Below are 19,737 nucleotides of genomic sequence, written 5' to 3'. Positions count from 1 at the left end.
TCTGGAACAAATTATGCTCGCAAAAAAAAAGGTTTTACTGTACACTATTACAATTCACTTACTAGTATTATTTTATTATAGCACACATTCTAGCACAACATATTTAATTGTGCAGAGACAGAAGATAGAGTCACAAATGTCACCTTGATAACTGGTTTGAAATAATTTAGCATTATGTCTTTAGTTTAAGATAGACCTCAGAAGAGTAAATTCTTCTGTCAAATTGTGTTTTCTGGTCTTTACTACATTGAGGAAATTTGACATTACTTCCTGTTCCTGTAACAGGAGAACACAAAATGAGGGAGCACACAGGTAGTAATAAGAACCTGAGAGAGGTTCTAACCTTTCACCATTTATTTGGAAAAAAAGTCCTTTAGTGTAGTCTACTGTCCCCACTGGTGAGAATTCCAATCACTTCCTGTCAAAAAAGGGGAAAACATGGAAACCTCACCCTGTTCAAAACTCAAAAAATAAGTTTGGATTGGAATTGGGTTTTAATAGAATATGATAGCAAAGGCTCTAACTATCAATTACTTACAATTGAGCAGAGTACATATTATATGAGGGGTTTCAGGTAAACTTTGGTAAACAGGTGTAAATTTAACATAAAGTAGATGAAGACAGGAGATCCCTATGGACTACCATTTGATTTTTTTTCTTGTATAAATTGGAAAATGAAAGAGGGTAGTCTTTTTTCTTTTAGCAGTATTTTAAACTATTGTCTTTATTCATTTTTCTGAAAGACATTGAACAGGTTAAGGTTCCAAAAGTTCCTTGACCCAGTTTTACCAAGTGTCTTGTAGAGTCTCTTTCCAGCTCCACATGCTAGAACATGCTAGAAGAAATAAATGGTTGTGGATACAGTGGAATTGATTTACTAAAGACAGACAGTGTGCAACAAAGACAATGTGCAAGAGCAAGGGAATTATCCCTTGTTTTAGTGAATGAGGTAACCTTCTACTGACTTCTATCATCCAATCATGTGCAAGCAAAAATGCTGTTTTTATTTTTTCCTGACATTCGATTAGGTACTTTTTGCAAATGTAATTTTCATCACATTCACTAAGCTAAGTGTAAATTCCCCTACAAAGTGAACAGCCTTTTTACCTTTAGGAAACCGACTCCAATGGCTCTAATACCTTATGTACCAGGGTGGGGAGAGATAAAACGATATTTCTATTTTTTGGAACAAAGAAGTAAGATACCTTTTCAATTTGCAAATTTACAATGGCAATAAATCCATCAGTAAATCACACCACCAGTTTAAAAATTCTAATATTCACTATTTTTGGGGGGGGGAGTACAGTATACATCCAGACCACTCTCTATTGTTCAGCACATTTTAGTAGCACCCTTCAGCAATGTTTTGCATGAAGATACGGTAAGGCTTTTATATTTCTACAAACAATTCCAAAGGGTGGTGTCGCACAAGAGCATTTCCTGCTAGTGGCCATATTTCTGAGATTCTATCAGACCAGAGGAGTGCTTCCTTACTGAGATAATGCAGGGTCTTTCAATTCATTTGGTAATTTTTTATGAGGAAAAAAAATTCTGGTGGGAAAAGCTTTCATCTTCACATGACTTCATCCCTAAATGAAAATTTTCCTGGATTTGAATGGAATTAAGTCACGTAAACACTAGTAGTCTTTTTTTTATTATTCAACTCAGCAAGGCTGAACGGAAAAAAAAAAACTGGCACCTCAGGAAGAGCCACTGTACTAACTATACAATGTTAATACAGTGATCTCCCCTGCTGAGCTATTGTGTTCTGACAGACCCCCGCCAGAACACTCCAGTCAGCGGTCTCAGACATTGGCTGAGGGCGCTGAACAGGAGCCGATCAGCAGACCTTTTCTGGTCATGCCCTGACAGAAGCTGGATGAACAGCTGGCTTCTGTCGGACCGACTGCAGTACACATGGGCTGAATGTGGGCTGGTTTATATTGAACCGGCCAATGCCGCCCTACATTCGGCTTGTGTGTACTAGGCTTTTACTAGCCATGTAAATACATGGGGGTAAATATATTAAACAAGTAATGTGCACCTAGCAAAGTAATAGCTCAGTTAGCTTAGTAAATACTGTGAAGCTGTAGTCAATTCTGTGCAGGAGAATTTCAAAAGGTGGATTTTTCTTGCACACAAATTGATGTATTAAACATAGCCTCACTGTAATGTCTGAAATAAAAAAGCTGAACTCCAGGTATGGTTTGTACTGTATGTGTAGCTACATTGGATCAGCTTGAACCAATGTAAGTACACATATTCCATATAAGGCTGATCCCTGTGGAAGCACAGATTCACTGTAGTAGTCGTAGTGATCCTTGCTGTCTTTCAGATCCTAGAAGTTCTGTATCAAGGGAAAGATACAAAAATTACCTTAAATAAATGCAGAGTTCCACCCAAAAATAAAACTTCCACTTTTCCAGTTCCTCCCCCGCTCCGGGGTGACGTTTAGCACCTTTCAGGGGGGAACAGATACCTGTATAATACAGGAATTTGCTCCCACTTCCGGCGATAGATCGCCATAGATTCTGCGGCGATCTACGCCAAGTCCAGCCCTTCCTCCGCCCCCCTACTGTCTTCTGGGAGACACACAGGTCCCAGAAGACAGAAGGGACCAGTGTGACTTGCGCATGCACAGTAGGGATCCAGGCTGTGAAGTCGTATGGCTTCACTTCCTAATTCCCTTACTGAAGATCCCGGCGCCTGCACCCGGGAGCCAATGGACAGATCAGCTTCGGGCGAGGACATCGCGGGCGTCCTGGACAGATAAGTGTCCTAATGTTAAAAGTCAGCAGCTGCAGTATTTGTTTTTTTTTTATGCAGAACTCCGCTTTAAAGCTGAACTCCAGATATGTTTAGTATTGTACGGAAACAATATTTCATAGCTGAAGGACCCTGTGAAAGTGGAGAATCAGAGTAGCAGCTGTGGCTACAACAGTGATCCTCAGCTGCTTTTCTGCATAGTACTTACTGGGGGTCATTTGCTTGGCATGGGTGCCATACAGATAACACCTTACATTTTCTAATTGAATGCAAAATGTTGTATCTTTCCCTTGATGCAGAACTAAAACCTGAGTGCTGCACTTTGGCCTAGAAAATATTGCAAACGAACATGGCAACAGAACAAATAATCACAGCTTTCCTGTCCAATAAAATACAGTGTACATGTCTGCTCTGAGCGCTGTTAAAACAATTTCCTTTTTTATGCTGGTCTAACTGCCATTAAATCCTAATTGTGCCTTTTACTGTAATAAGCAAAACAACATAGTTCTAATGTTTATGTGACTTCTGAACTGCAGCAGTACCCAGTTTATTTTCATTGCCTTTCAACCTGAAATGCAAACACTTCAACAGACAGAACACCAATTACGGTCTTTAAGTGTGAAGTGCTTATACAGTAAATTACATTTGTCTTTTACTGTGTTAGTTGTCAATGAAAAAGCAGAAAGTTTGGAGTGTAAGTTTTAATTTTTTAATTTTTTTTCAATTGAAAATTTGAAGATACAAATTTTCAAGACATATTACAAAAATAAACCTGATGTGGTTGGAAAGCTAGCATCTTGAACATTTTGAGTTAACAGTTTGAGACACCACAAATGCTCCAAAACTTACTGATATAGTAAATTACACTTCTTTGTGATCCAGCATGGATATCTGGAGTTCACACTAAAAACAGATGCAGCTGACAGCAGGGTTCCAGTGCATCCCTGTTCTCCATTTCAGGGACAAATCAGGCCTGAATTTTTGCCTGAATTCAGACCTGAAATGGAGCCAAAGACGCACTGCCAATTTGCTCTGCAACCGCTTCGGAGATGTGTGAACCTGCTCCGTCGAAGAGCCGGTCACAATCTCCTGTCATGCAAAGTGAATGTGGGGAAAGCCACATCCAATTCACAATAGTGCCTAATATATGTATAAAGTTATTTTGCTGTTTCCTGCAATTAGGCATGGGCAGAGTAATTTCAGTATCTTGTAACCTTTTTCTTGGTAAATGACAAATTTTGCTGCCAAAATTTTGCGAAAATATAAGTCTTAATATTTTTTTATTGAGCTGTTCTGGTCAAATTTGCTTGCATGAAGGTAACAGGGAACAAGGTTTCTTGGCATTAGAACAGGTCCAGAACGATTAAAAGGACCTTATATAAAAACCCAGTAGCTATTTAATGCCTTTACAAAACACCTTACTTTAACCTTCATTAAAATTCCACCATCATCTCCTGATTTTTGGGGAAATATAAACTTCACACAGCCCTTCTTGAAATAGTTTATGCACATAAACACCAGTAAGTTATAGCATACAATAGAATACAGTTTTATTGCTGTTAGATAAATAAATATATAAATCCTGTATAATAATAATAATGATATGCTTGTTATTTTTAAGAAATGTTAAAGGGCTAGTCCACCCAAAACAGATATATTCGAGTTTTTGACAGATGCTGTAGAGGCACATCAGTTAGCAGTTACCTATATCTGCCCAGGACTCTATGGTAAGATCTCTGCATCTGAATTCCTGGGTCAGTATACCTGCTGTGGATAGGTTAAGAAGTTCCCAATCCCCCCCCCCCCTCCAAGGAAGAGAATTAAAAATCATGGCAGAAAGGTCTAGGTTTTTGAGTATGATAGATGTATGTATATACACTCAAAGCTAACTAAAACCTTTAGGCTTCACTTAAGTTTTTTATTCTTTTTGGTGGCCTGCTCTTTTAAATACGTATATTTGGTGAGCTTGGATCAAACAACCAACAATGTTGGCTTAGAACATAGCAAATGTGCATGAATTATCAAACTGTAAAATACACATATTGTGTAAAGGAAGTCATAAACAGAAATAAAAAATCAGTTCCATCAAGAAGGTCCTCTGTACTCCATGCCTGAAAAAAACACTTTGAAGGTAAAGTGTTCCTTGACGCATGTCAAATGAGAGAAAGCAGCAGGAAAGAAGTGTGGTCAAGATCAGAAGGGGAGGAGCTGCGTGTGACCTCACCCACATGTCCAACCATTGCTGTTATCTATGGACCACTTATTGATATTTGGAGTTGTCAAGCGACCTTTTGATCGATACTATTAGGACCTGTGATTGATTGCTATGCTTAGTGACCTTTTAAGGTAGAATTTATGAGGTGAGAGGCCATCTTTACTTTTTGGTGGAGGACTTCTAGCTGGTCACCTGGTCTGAATCTGCACCACTGAATTGAAAATTTACATGGATTTCTCTTATACACCTTCACTTATGAACTTCTTTTTTGTATTCTTTTTTGCACTCCAACAGAGTCTGGCTCTGACCCTCCTGAACTGGTAATATGTGCTAGGTCTGCTGTGCCTGTTGTCATTTCTGCTTCTGTTTCAGAATCCTAGTAGTTCTAAGAAGCTGTTTTGGTGTGAAATAAATAAAAAAAAAAAGGTTGTTTCTAACCTTAATATTAATGTGTATGACCTTGCATCTGGAGGAGATCCATGCCTTCAGTATGAACTATTACAAGCGAGGGGGCTGTTTATGCAACTGGATGGGCTCCCAGGTTTCGGACCCTGGTCTTTGGATGTTCATGATACCCCTTTACTTTACAGGAGGAGCTGCGTGTGACGTCACCCATGATCGCCGCTGTACACACTCGTTAGTGTCTCCTGACTGTCAGCTAGCACTCGGCTTGGAGTGCTTATGCATGTGAGTGTTTTGACTTTAATCTTTTAATAAACGCTTTTTGCTACTGATTAGATCCCTCTTGCTTTTTCATTCCACATGTCCAACCATTGCTGTTATCTATGGACCACTTATTGATATTTGGAGTTGTCAAGTGGCCTTCTGATCGATACCATTAGGACCTGTGATTGATTGCTATGCTTAGTGACCTTTTAAGGTAGAATTTATGAGGTGAGAGGCCATCTTTACTTTTTGGTGGAGGACTTCTAGCTGGTCACCTGGTCTGAATCTGCACCACTGAATTGAAAATTTACATGGATTTCTCTTATACACCTTCACTTATGGACTTCTTTTTTGTATTATCTATTTTAATTAAAAAAATTGCGCTGCACTGTTTCACTGTATATGCTGAAGACTTGCAGAGTTCTTGCTGTAGATTTACCACTGTTACTTTGCTCTTGCTAGAGACTTGCCATGCAAATTTGCTACAAATGTCAACTAGAACTTGTGCTTCAAGTGCTCTGCAAGTGTGCAACTTACCAGTGAAATTGTGCAACAAGTTAACAGACTTAAAATTCAACACTGCCACAAATGTGTGACAAGTTATCGTTGCTATCTGGCTTACAACCCTAATGGACAGAATGGTCCAGTAACTGACATGTCAAGAATGAAGAAAAGAAAGTAAACAGTGGGATGTTTATAATGATGTAACACACTGTTCTACACAATGCATTATACCTAAACGCTAGTGTGAATGGGCCATGTAAAGGGATTTCACTAACTTTGGAAAAACAATTTCACAATCTAATGTGTCCGTGCAGAACAGGAAGTGAAGAGAAATCTTCTCTCAATGTAACTTAGACACAATTTAAAACCAGATAGACGTTTTAAGCATTACCTACACCATCCAAAGCAAAACAAAAGCGTTTTTTGGCTTAAGATGTACTTAAGTTTGCAATTAAATATAGGTCCAATCTAAGTCAAGCCCAAATTTGTAGGTTTTAACCAAACTTGGTGATTATAGGCAATATCTCTTGCAAGGCATAATATTAGAGTCTAATAACATTTTGAAACGACATATTTTGGCTCCTGGAAATACACCATATAGGAGTTAACTTAATGTGCAATAACTTTTTGTCTGACGTATAGACCTGGTAGGGATTCAACAGTAAGTGAGGGGGAAACCTCACACAGGGACACCTACAGCAATACAAATCTAACAGAGGTTTTAACCCCCAACCCCCCCCCCCCCCAACTCTATCAAATTAAGTGGAGCTCAACTGAAACAATTTCAGAAATACAACAATATATTGGCTTAGGAATTAATAAATGTGTACGTGTCACCTTTAGATTATTCCAAATCCACAAAAGCATAAGTACTGTGTATTCCAATCATACTACAAAAGGTGTCTTCCATACCTCTGTGTGCTGAATTAATATGCATCCATTATAAAACACATCCTTTGGCTCTGTTCCACCCTCTTTGCCAGATGATTTAATGGCATAAAAAAAAATCATCAAATTTCCCTTAAGTCATTTTAATAAATTACAGATAATATATTACTGGATCAGGTTTTCCCTGCTACATTGCTAGCAGTGCCCATTGGTGTATTCACAGTTGGCAATCGTCCCCTCTGAACAGGGTTACCAACTTTGATACACAGATCAAAGCCAATAAAGTATTTGATCTAAGGCATGAGATCCATGTTAAACAAGGATAATCAGTCACATATGGATAGGGAATTGTTTGTTTTAGGGAAAGGAGTGGAAGCTAAAGTCATGAATTTAGTAGAACTTCTTTAATACATTCCAGGCCTGGCATTTACATGAAGTATCTCTTATGCTTTGAAAACAAGCATGTTGAAGGGAATCATCAGACAACCAGATGTTTAGCAAATGCACACACACAAGCACACATACATATTACTTATTTTTCTGGGTTAATTGTACTTGCTGCAAAGCAAGTACAATTATTATTATACACTGCAGAACAGAAGTAAAAAAAAAAAATGCTGTGATGTATTGTTTTTATAGAATGTGTGTGTATACACTGCCTCCAGTGCAGTATACATTTAGTCCACTTTCAGTATCTGAAAAATAGTGAAAATGGAGCACGTTGTCGGGATAACATACAGTAACTGCAGTGTGCCAGCATCGTCAGTAGCTGCCCAATGGCTGAAAAAAGAAGACATTGGGCCAGACAAGTCTGTCAACATGGTAGCAGCGGCGATGGGGCAATGTGGAGGAGCACAGACCTGTCATCACTGCAGGAGATCACATTCAAGTAATTTTGTGATAATGTACAGGTATGCCATGTAAAATGTCAACATGGTATTGATTTACTAAAGGCAAATAGGTTTTCATTTTGCAAGGGGAATTCCACTTTGCAAGGGAATACTGTTCTAGCTTGTTAAATGTTGTGAAAATTTATTTTGAAAAAAATAACCAATTACATGCAAGGGAAAAAAAAACTTTTTTGCTTGAATATTATTGGATGGCGGAAGTCAGCAGGGCTTCGCCTCATTCATTAAGCTATAAGAAAATTCCCTTGCAGAATGCTACTGGTGTGAATGTCAGCAAAAATGGGGTTAAAACGGGTGGTGAGGAGGTGTCACAGCACTACCTCACTGCCTATTTTAACCCCATTTTTGCTGACAATCACACCACAACCATATGCATTGCACGTGGTTGCGGGGTGCTTGTAGCACTTCCCCATTTGCTTGTATGTGTAGCATTCAGCGGGTATGCTACATGTCAGGTCAATTTATCCTCGGTCATGAAGCATTGGGGAAATTACATGTAAACATTCCCCCTCCACTGCCTATTGCAGCTTAAGAGGGGGTGGTCGGCAGGCAGCAAAAACACGGGTCAGCCATGCAGTTTTGGCGCTCCCCAACAGCAAGTCTAAACAAGGCCTAACACAAGTACTGATTAGCAAAAAATAAAAAATAAAATTAAAAAAACAATTAATCAATCAGGTAAGGTCAATTTCTAGCCACAGTATTGGAAATTAGCCCTATTGTTTACTGCAAGTCCATTGCTACAGAACAAACAAAGAGCACAGACACCTTTCTATTGAGAGCTAATAGTCTTATACAATGAAGGAATACTGAGGAATAGTTCAATATTTACCAGCCACTTTCAATGCTTTCCCAGCACAGAGAAAGATATTCTTTTGAAAAGGCCTTTTACTGCCCATAAATAAAAAAGTACCGAACTACAGCATTTAGTATCTTTGATGTGAACAGCTTCAACTAGATTTGAATGTGCATCACATTATAAGACATTTCTAGTGGTATGCAGTTTTATGAGAACCACATTTCAAGCCATGTAATAAACAGGCCCAAGCTACAGCCTAATAGCATTAGCCACACAAAATTACTCTTGATTAATTTTATTATTGCCTATTTTACAAGGATCGTAGCAAATATATAATAAATCATAAACTCACTGGAAACTGATTTCTCACTTTGTATATGCTGAAGTTAACTTTCCTGCAATTCTTTCTATCTCTAAGAGACTATTGGTAAGACACCTGGACTTCAGTTCCTTATACCATTTTGGCCATTTTGAGGGGTTCTCAAGCTCCCTGTTGAATTTTGATTATATTATTATATAGAGCATGCAATAGGAGGTGCTGGATTATGCAAAGGTAGTCTGGAAACACTAATTACCCAAGAGATCTTGCTATTGGAGCATCCAAGATATATACAAAACTAAAAGCTGACTCAACCCAGCTATAACTAAAATATCAATATTAGGTTGACTGACCCTTCCAGAATCCTTTATACCAGATAGTGATGTTTCATTTTTTACAGGCGCTAAAGAGTAATTCATGATTATTAATATATAGACTTATATCAACTGTTAGTCAGTCACTGTTGTGTTAGTAAGCATAGTAAGCAACAGAAAATTGTAGTTTTGTACATAAATATTTTCCAGCATTTAAGCATGTAACTAATAAATCTATTACTTGGGTGAAGTTAGGAGTAAAGCCCACAGTTGTGTGGTTATCAAGAACAAGCAGTTCTCATGTTTAATATGACAATAAATCTGCCCATTTATAGACAGACCTGAAAGCATTGAGTGCTGTACAAAATCTTTAAATTTAATTTAAAATACAAAGGTTTCAACTTACTTTTTGTGTGGTCTATATTAGAGTAAGGGAGGGTTAAGACCACTGTTAGTGCTTTACTGATGTTTGTTTTGGGGAGATTTCCCATCACTTCCTATCACAGTGACCACACAGGAAGCGAGTCAACAAAAAATGTGACCGTTATTCCAGCTGTTCCCCACTCTATCCCAATCTTAAAAAAGGTCATAGTTGGAGTAGTGATTTAAAGCCCAACTCCAGTAAAAAAGCTTCCTTGAAGTGAGGCCCCATCTGCATTGCAATTTTTTAATGCTTGATTCTGACTTTGCAGACAGTACTTTCCTATGCTCCATCGGTGGACTTTTCCTCTGTGTCCTTATGTTCAATGCAGGGAGTCTTGGTGATGTCAGATGACCTTAGTCTACTGGAGTGCAGGGGAGAAGAGCCTACCAGGACTGATCTGTTAGCAGTGAGTGTCCACTGGGGCAGAGGATCTGGTATGTAAAATTTCTTTCCCATATCGAATAGGCATAAACAAGCAACCTCAATGCAAAGGACCATTTTAAAATTTTCTAGAGTTATGCCTTGTACACACGATCGGAATTTCCGATGGAAAAAGTCAAACTGACTTTTTCCATCGGATATTCCGATCGTGTGTAGCCTCATCTGAGTTTTTTTCATCTGAAATTTCAATGAATTCCATCGGAGTTTAGATATAGAACATGTTCGATTTTTCTCCAATGGAATTTCGACGGAATTCCGATGAGATTTGGCCGGGCAAAAGCCTGATTGTGTGTACGTGGCATCAGGCTTTAAAAACTACTCCTGCTATGAAATTTTTACTTTTACTGGAGTTTAACTTTAGATTTCAAGATCTAACCAAAGTTTTAGAATCTTTCTAATTAGAAAAATGATAATAAATCAGCCTTTAGTAGCATGACACTAGAACAAACGTTTAAACAACTTCACGTGTCTTAACAGAGGCTAATATACCCCAAAGTACGTTTTTCCATAGTTATAATATGATAATATCATGCAAACATTTTAGATACAAATATGAAAAAAATCTAACAAACAGTTGCTGGCTGTATGATTTTGGGGTGAATGCCTCACTGCCTTATGGGTGCTCCATGTCATCATTACTCATGCTCCCTAATTTATTCTGGCTTGAAAAGTTGAAAATAGGTTTAGCTTGGCTGAATTGGAAGAGGTGTAAATCTTGATGAAGTCACACATCACTGTTGATAAGCATAAACTATTCAAATATTCATTTAAAAACATTATATCCATAGCTAAACTCTGATCTACCTCTTTTACCCTCAAAAGTACAAAATCTCTTTCCCATACATTCTTATTTTTTACTCAGCATATATATTTTATCTAAGCTACTAACCCTGCTATAAAGAGCCCTCTGCTACTCTGCTGTTTATTGCAAGTAGGGTTGAGCTGGAAATTTCTAGCACATAGGTCCCCACACTTTAATGAGCTAACAGCTGCCAGGTTGCTAGTAAATTGAACTCATATGGGTGGACTGAGTCCAATGTACTGTATGCAGCCTGGGCAGTGCTAACAGCTAATCACCATGTCTAGCTTGCTAGCTGAAAATTGCAGAGCAAAAATCCACAAAGTATCAAACTGCAATTTTAGCTATTTTTTGGAACACAGTGGGGAAGGGTTACTTTCCTTATAGATGTTGTATTACTTTCTGTTCACAGACAGTATGCATTCTTCGCACTCTTTGCAACAAAAGGTATTGTATTGGCTGTTTATGTCTCCATTGAAAAGGTTCCATTCACATTTTATGTCCCAGTGACAGGGGGCAGAGAGTGAGGTGAACCCCCCCCCCCCCCCCAATTGGAAAAGGCAGCAATAAAAACCAGACAGCAATTCCAACTCTTTCCTACCCTAAGATAGCCTAAAGCAAGATATTTGACTATAGTTAAATTTTCAAATTGTGCCTGGATCTAATAGTTGTTCCATTATATATCATATCCAAAATATCCCAGATAGATGCTGTTATATATCTCCATATTTCTATTTCATACTATTTGTATAAATTAACTTAATCTATAGGCTAGGAACACACAATGAGAAATCAAGTAAAAAACAAACAAAAAAAAACTAATATCTATGGGCCAGATCCACAAAAGGGATACGACGGCGTATCTACTGATACGCCGTCGTATCCCTGTTTCTATCTTTGGAACTGATCCACAGAATCAGTTTCCAATAGATAGGCAGAAGATCCGACACTGTCGGATCTTAGGATGCAGTACCGCATCCGCCGCTGGGGGCATTTCGAGTCGAAATGCCGCTTCGGGTATGCAAATTAGCACTTACAGAGATCCACAAAGCTTTTCAGCTTCGTTTTTTCTCCGTAAGTATTAGTTTGCAATAGTAAAATTAGGGCTGCTTTTACAAGGCCTAAACTGTTTAGGCCTTGTAAAAGTAGACCCTTCTATCCCGCATCGCCATCTTTTTTTTTCAAATTTTTTTTTTAAGCCCGTCGCGATTCTCAAAACCCGGCACAACGTAAAACCGTGCAAAGCACGTCGGGAAAATGACGTCGTGAGCATGCGCAGTACTATAATAGGAACGCCTTGCCGGATTTAAGTTACACAGCCGAAAATTTCTAGGTAAGTGCTTTGTGGATCGGGCACTTAGGTAGAAATTTTCCGGCAGTGTAACTTAAATGGGAATATTTAAGTTACGGCGGCTGGCTGTGGATCTGGCCCTATGTAACTGTGTCTACTTTTACTTAGATTGCACTACTAAGTAATTGCAATGTTCAAACCAGTTTTGTCCAGTAATAGCTCCATACCCATTGACTGAGAATAGTTTACACTAATAATCATGGAAATATCTATCTACCTGTGTCTTCTTTTAATTAGATTGCACTACTTTAATTTAAACCAGTTTTTGGCCAGTAATAGCTCCTTAACCCATTGACAGAGAGTAGTTTCCACTAGTTATGGATTCAGTTAGCCACTACATAGCAATATAATTCCTAGTAAGTTGTTATATTGTTATCTTTAATCGAAGTCCACATATAGTAATCATTAAATGTATAAAAAATGCTCAGTGTGAATTCATTCTAATCATGGATTCCACATTTGCAGTCATTTCGCACTTGAAGCAGAACTTCACACTCTAACAAAAAACATATTTTTTAGTTTTTGGGAGCAGGTACCTTTTTATGACAGATACCGGCTCCCACTTCCACAATTCTTACCTAGACAAGAATTGCAACAGCTTGGCCCATCCCGCACCCTCCTGGGACATGTTCCAGAAGGCTGAAGAACCAGCCTGAAAGCACTGCAATCTTGTGCATTAACAGTGGAGAGCCTGCTGTGAAACAGGATGAAGCCACAGCCAGCTCCCACATCCAAGATGGCAGTGCCAGGGATCCAAAGCCTGGCAAAGAAGTGCCTGTTCATTAAAAAAGTTAGCAGCTACAGTAGCTGCAGATTTTTCATATTTTTTTTTAAAATAGGACCAAAGTTCCTCCTTAACATTGAAGACCTGCCAACATTTAATCAGTTCAATCCAGTGTAGTGATATTAGTAAAATGTCTACTGGTCCTTGTTGTAGGAGATTACTGGTGACTCTATTATAGCAATTCCCTGAATGTGGATACAGGTATCACTTTGTCTGTACCAGTGGCGGAACTTTAGGGGTCGCTGCAGTCACATTTGCGACTGGGCCCTTCCGTTATACCGCAGTGGAGGGGCCCCCAAGACCCAGCATCCCCCCTGCACCTCTTTCTGGCCATTTAGAGTGCAGTGGGGAGAGATGGGAGGAGGTGGCAGGCTCTCTGGGGACCCTGATGTAATTTGGGAGGCTCTCTGGGGACCCTGATGTAAGTGGGGGATCTCTGGGGACCCTGATGTAAGTGGGGGATCAGATATGTAATGATATATATACATATATATATATATATATATATATATATATATATATATATATATATATATATATACACACACACACGTATATTATATACATGTGTATGCCCGCCCAAATGTATGACTTGTTTTACTTCTCTGCTATGGGCTATATCCTGAGATCTTTTGTAGACCATGCAACAACTCTGGTGGGGGCCCTTCATGGTTTCTTGCACTGGGGCCCTGAAGATTCTAGTTACGCCTCTGGTCTGTACATTCACGTAGAAGTGGTCCTGGGGAAAATTTTAATACAGTAGGTCTTTACACAGTGATCTCATCGCATAGGGCCAAATGACAGCAAAGCAACCTCTGTTAGGGATGGAATTTACACAATTGTAAAACTCATATGAGGAGGCCCCCCAATCCCTACTATGGGCACTGGGAGTTTAGATACATGGACCCACCCAGCCTTGTAGGAATTCTGAATATTGTGTGCTGCCAACTGGGGCACACTTCAACTAGTCTATCACATGAGTGGTCAGTCTTCATAGGACTGATAATGTACATCTATCAGGTCATACACAAAAGCATGCTGACTGAAGTAAATACAATGTACTGTAGCTAGTTGGCTATTTGTGATTGAATGATCAATCCACCCATTAATACCATCAATTTAAAAACATTTAAAAGTACCATACATACTGACAGTATACTTTTTATACTTTTAATGAAAAGGGATAACTATGTTACTGTAAAGAAGCAAGGCAACAAAACAAAAAAAAATCAGTGTCTTTCTTTTGTGTAATGAATAGTCTTTTCCAAGAGAGCTGTAATCCAGCTTTGCTGCTAGAACATTCAGAAATCCATTACGTCATGAGACAGGAAGCCAGCGTTTTTATTGATTGCATGTAAAGTTTGTAACCCCTGGCCAGCTCTGCATGTTACAACAATCTCCATTTGCAGTAACACTTTAACCCTATAAATGATAATGAATACCACAATTAGGCTGCTGAATATTTACTGTATATAGCCTTGTTAAGCATGTTGATGCTATACATTCTTTATTTTTGTTCAGTAATCCGGAGATATATCAGAGAAGTGTATTATGAATATCAAGAATAAATTGTATAAGCTAAATGTCTAAACAACCTTAAATATACTTTTAGACTATTGGAGTCAAATGGAAAGTTAAAGCAAAATTTTTGTTCGAGTGGAGAAGATTGGAAAGTTTTTATTGCTAATCGTTGTGAAGATCTACCCTTTTTGTTTATCACTGAGATAGAAAATTATTGGGAACTCAAAAATGTTATAGCTGTGACCAAAACAGGAATAGTAGGGAAAACTGCCTGTTTCTCCAGATTTCCTTTCTTTTAAAAATGACTTCCTTACCAGCTGTGGTTGTTGTTCCAAGGAGTTACCTCTGATGCCTCGTACACACGACCGGATTTCCCAACGATAAAACCGACATTTTTTAGATTGGTCGGGAAAACTGCTCGTGTCTATGCTCCATGGCAGTTTTTCCAACGAGAAAACTGCCCGCAAAAAAAATTGAACCTGCTCTACTTTTTCCTGTCGTGTTTCCCGTCAGTCTTTTTCCCATGGCGAAAACCGCTTGTGTGTATGCTTTTCCGAGGGGAAAAAAACACACATGCTCAGAATCAAGTATGAGATGGGAGCGCTCGTTCTGGTAAAACTAGCGTTCGTAATGGAGATGGCACATTCGTCACGCTTTAACAGACTGAAAAGCACAAGGCTGAAAAGCGCAAATCGTCTCTCACCAAACTTTTACTAACATGAGGATCAGAAAAAGCAGCCCAAAGAGTGGCGCCATTTGAATTGAACGTTCCCTTTTTAGTGCTGTCATACGTGTGGGACGTCTTGCGCTTTGGTCAAGGTTTTTTTTGACTGAACGTGTGTATGCAAGGCAAGCTTGAGAGGAATCATGTTGGGAAAAACGATGGGTTTTGGCATGTCAGGAAAACCGGTCGCGTGTACAGGGCATGAGTTACCACAGTTCAATTCTGTAGAACAATGGTTATAAAGATCTGCCCATTGTTGCTTTATTTCAAGTTATTACCTGATGTGTTTTAGGTGAAAATCCATCTTTCTAAAGCCATTGTAAAAGGAGACATTGCAGTATTAGTTTGCAGTTAGCTACAGTTATCAACAGGAATCAACATAATCTGGTCCAAACCTATTGTTTCCGGTAAAAGCATGTACAAAAACAACATAAAATATTTTTCAGGTGATATCTAAAGCTGACCACACAACAGATCATTGTGCAATGCCCAATTCAGCCACTCTCATTCAAATAAAACCTTTCATGCCTTTGGTACCAGCAGATACCACTGGTTAACCAAGCTAGGGGAAGAGCATTTATTAGCTAGTTCTGGAATCCTTCTCTGATCACTGTTTAAGATAAGCCAGCCCCAGTAGTGTCTCCTCCCTGCTCCCTCATTAGTTTGTACCATAAACATTCGACCCTAAGGTGACCCTGTATAATTCAGTTGGAAAATACCATGGGAGACCCAATGATGTTTGTGCATCAGATTGAACATAAAAGTATTTTTGTGCAGTCAAACCATCATCCAAGATTTATGACCACCAGATTTTCATAAAAGCAAGCAAATTTGCTGATTGGCTCATAAAATAGATCATTTAATGGTGGTTAGTATGACAGACAAAAAAAAAAAACACCCAAGAAAGACAAATGAAAGTAGGTAGTAATAAACCATACATCGTCTTAATACATTTGTCCAGTAAGGTTAACTTTGTAGTTCCCCCCCCCCCCAGGGTGTGTTCTGCTTGGGTCACTACTACTGGAACAAAGTACTATTACACATACAGTAAATGATATCATAGGTTCTTTCATCATTAGGTCACCAATATGTCTTATCTCAGTATTTTCTGTGCATTGCTATTAAGCTTTCAGCGGTAATTAGCATTATGATCCAATGAGGGTATTTCAGTTCACTACATTTTAAAGTGCTAAGTGACCTAGATTTTTTGTAAATTCGATCCCTTCTGTTTCTCCAGAAAAAAAAGTCCTGTTAACCACTTTTCAAGGGCTTGGAAGCCAAAACATGACTCATTAACCATACAGTAATGTATTCTGCTGTCTGGGTCAACAGGGACCTCATGGTGAGTTAACTTATTGTCTGTGCCATAAAAATGTATATAAAAATGTATTTTTAGACAATAACTTGAAGGAGCACCATAAATCTATACTCAATTTTAGGAATATCTACCGTTTTCCTGAAAACTGCCATAACATAATTTTTAGTGTAATAAAACTATAAAATATTTTCATCAATAATTGAAAAAGCATTATAAATACACATCCACCGCTAGAGGTCTATGGAATGCTCACTTACAGAAACAATAAAATACATGATCTTCATTGTCTCCACAAATGTGTGTAATATTCTTGAGATTTGTGAAAAATAACACATCAATATCAGTTTTACACCGTTATGGATAACGGTCTTCAGATGAACCTGGCATTATGTTTACGAAGCCTTTAGCCAAGTGTCACAAGACCTATAGTAACCCAAAGTGCAACTTCAAAGAATGTAAGGAAAAGGGCGGAAGACAGCTTAAACCCCCCTTGCCTAATGGGATTGCGGCAGCAGGGTTTTCTATTTTCCCCTCAGATCAGAAAAGGAGGAAAAGGTTCCCATTGGATCCTGGACAGCTGGAGATAGGGGTAGTTGTAGCTGGGCAGTTCAGGGGGTTGCTAGCTTATTATTGGGCAACCTCCTCAAGACTAAAAAGTGTGGGAAGGTTTCCATTTGGACCTTGGTTGCCCGAGATAGTCAGGTGACCACTGTATCTGGGCAGCTAAGGGGGTTTCTGTGAGGGATTTTGAAATAAAAAGGGGGATTCAGAGCCCTAAAGGCTCAGTCGCCTCAGTAGCAGCAGCTGTGGTGTTCCCTCCCGCCCTCCCTTTGTCGCAGGCTTTCAACTTTATTATGTGGCTAGTGTCACCTGTAAAGGGGGACTGTTTTCTTTTATATATACGTTAAACAAAGTTATGTTTGTTATGTGGGGAGTTTCCCTTTATTTTGATGATACGGCTTGAGCCATAGTTGCTGAGCTGTTATGTATGTGTTTATTAAAGTTTAACTTATTATTATTTATTTATTAAAGCCAATAATAAAGGCCGCGGCCAAACATTTTTCCAAATAAGGTAGTAGTGTTTGTTTATTATTTATGTCAATCCTGCTGTCTACTATCCCATATTATCCTGCTCAATAGTCTGATCCCTTGCCTCTGGGTTTGACCTGATCCCGCTCTGTAGTTTGTCTTAGGTGGTGATTTGGAAAGTGGGCACTCTTTCCCACTGTACTATATGGAATTCCCAACAGGTATTGGAAATTGCATTCTGACACATGTCAATGACGTTATAAAAACCTGCTCCACTAAGAGTGTATGGAAGACATCTGGTGGTGTGTTCAGACAGAGGCTCGCTCTCAATACAAACAAAATCCACAGGAATAAAATATTATCAGATATCAAGTTGTAAAGTACTGAGCATTATAACCGGTAAACAATGTGAATGAGACATTAACTTGCTTTAGATACTATATGTGAAAGAAAGAGTTAACTGGTACATGCCTCTCAGTCTAAGACAGTACATGCTATAATTTAATGACCCCTGACATGGCCCTGCAGCCAACTGTTGTAATCATTAGTGCTCTGTTGTTTTTTCTGTAGGTGTGACCATAAAGAGTGCACATCCCCCCAGCTGGTATTTGAGCTCTGTGCAAGAGATATGCATGGGAAAGTTACAGACCGAGTAAATGTCCAGACATCCTTATACTGTATCATCACCATCATGTGTCTTACTGTGAAAAGAAAGCTGTTAAAGCTATCGGACACCAAAGACAGAGGAGGGCATAATATATTCCATGTGGTCATTTTAAAGAAAGTCGTCCCTGTCCAAAAAACAAATCATCATCCCTGTGCCTGCTATGTAAAGTTTCAATCTCACTAATTTCTATATACTTTTAAAAAAAGGTAACAGTTCAGCAGGGCTTCTGTGTGATATGACCATATATTACTGTTCCTGTGATTGTAATGCCACAAATGTAACTGTAATTCTTTCCGTTGTCTTTATAAATGATCAAAATGTAGAAGATGGTCCCAAAACAGTTATTGACAGTTGAAAGAAAATTTGAACATTGTTGTTAAATATATATATATGCAACATTGTTGACATTGTATTTAAATATATATAAATATATATATATATATATATATATATATATATATATATATATATATATATATATATATATATATATACATTTGAACATTGTTGTTTAATATATATATATATATATATATATATATATATAAAAAATTTAAAAAGTAAATAAAATAAACAAATTATATATATATATATATATATATATATATATATATTTATTTTTTGTTTATTTTATATATATAATTGTTTTTTTCTGTAACCTCTTCAAACTATAGCTTTGAAACTGTATGACAATAAGCAACTCAGAATGTGCAAAATAAAGAGAATACATGACTTGGTAAAAGGTTCACTACTATGTTGGGAGATTTACTAAAACTGGTGCACTCAGAATCCGATGCAGCTGTGCATGGTAGCCAATCAGCTTCTAACTTAAGCTTGTTTCATAAAACTTTGTCAATAAAACCTGGAAGCTGATTGGTTTCTATGCAGAGCTGCACCATATTTTTCACCATGAAGTTTTAGTAAATAACTCCCTTTGTGGGAGATTTACTAAAACTGGTGCACTCAGAATCCGATGCAGCTGTGCATGGTAGCCAATCAGCTTCTAACTTAAGCTTGTTTCATTAAACTTTGTCAATAAAACCTGGAAGCTGATTGGTTTCTATGCAGAGCTGCACCAGATTTTGCACCATGAAGTTTTAGTAAATAAGCCCCTATGTCTTTGTCACTCTAAGCAGATCCCAAGGGGAGGCAATACAAGAAAATCTCTAAGGGAGAACAGAGCTTATGGGAACAGTCAAACTTTGCTTTATGTCTGCCTTAAAAAAAAAGGACGATTGGCAAAAATCTATCCAACAGTTTAAGAATAAAAACTAAAGCATCAAACGAATATCCACGAAAAATC

The 19,737-nt window shown here is 38.2% G+C and overlaps 1 protein-coding gene across 1 annotated transcript in view; it reads right to left on the bottom strand.

Annotated features, from left to right (window-relative positions):
- The window catches only part of COL5A2 (collagen type V alpha 2 chain), a 225,972-nt gene that overhangs the window by 205,468 nt on the left and 767 nt on the right, over window positions 1-19,737 (bottom strand). The window lies entirely within an intron of this gene.

The sequence above is a fragment of the Rana temporaria genome, chromosome 6 (assembly GCF_905171775.1).
Source record: "Rana temporaria chromosome 6, aRanTem1.1, whole genome shotgun sequence".
Taxonomy (NCBI): Eukaryota; Metazoa; Chordata; class Amphibia; order Anura; family Ranidae; genus Rana; species Rana temporaria.
The sequence above is the reverse complement of the archived record's forward strand: the minus strand, read 5'-3'. Positions and strand labels throughout refer to the sequence as shown.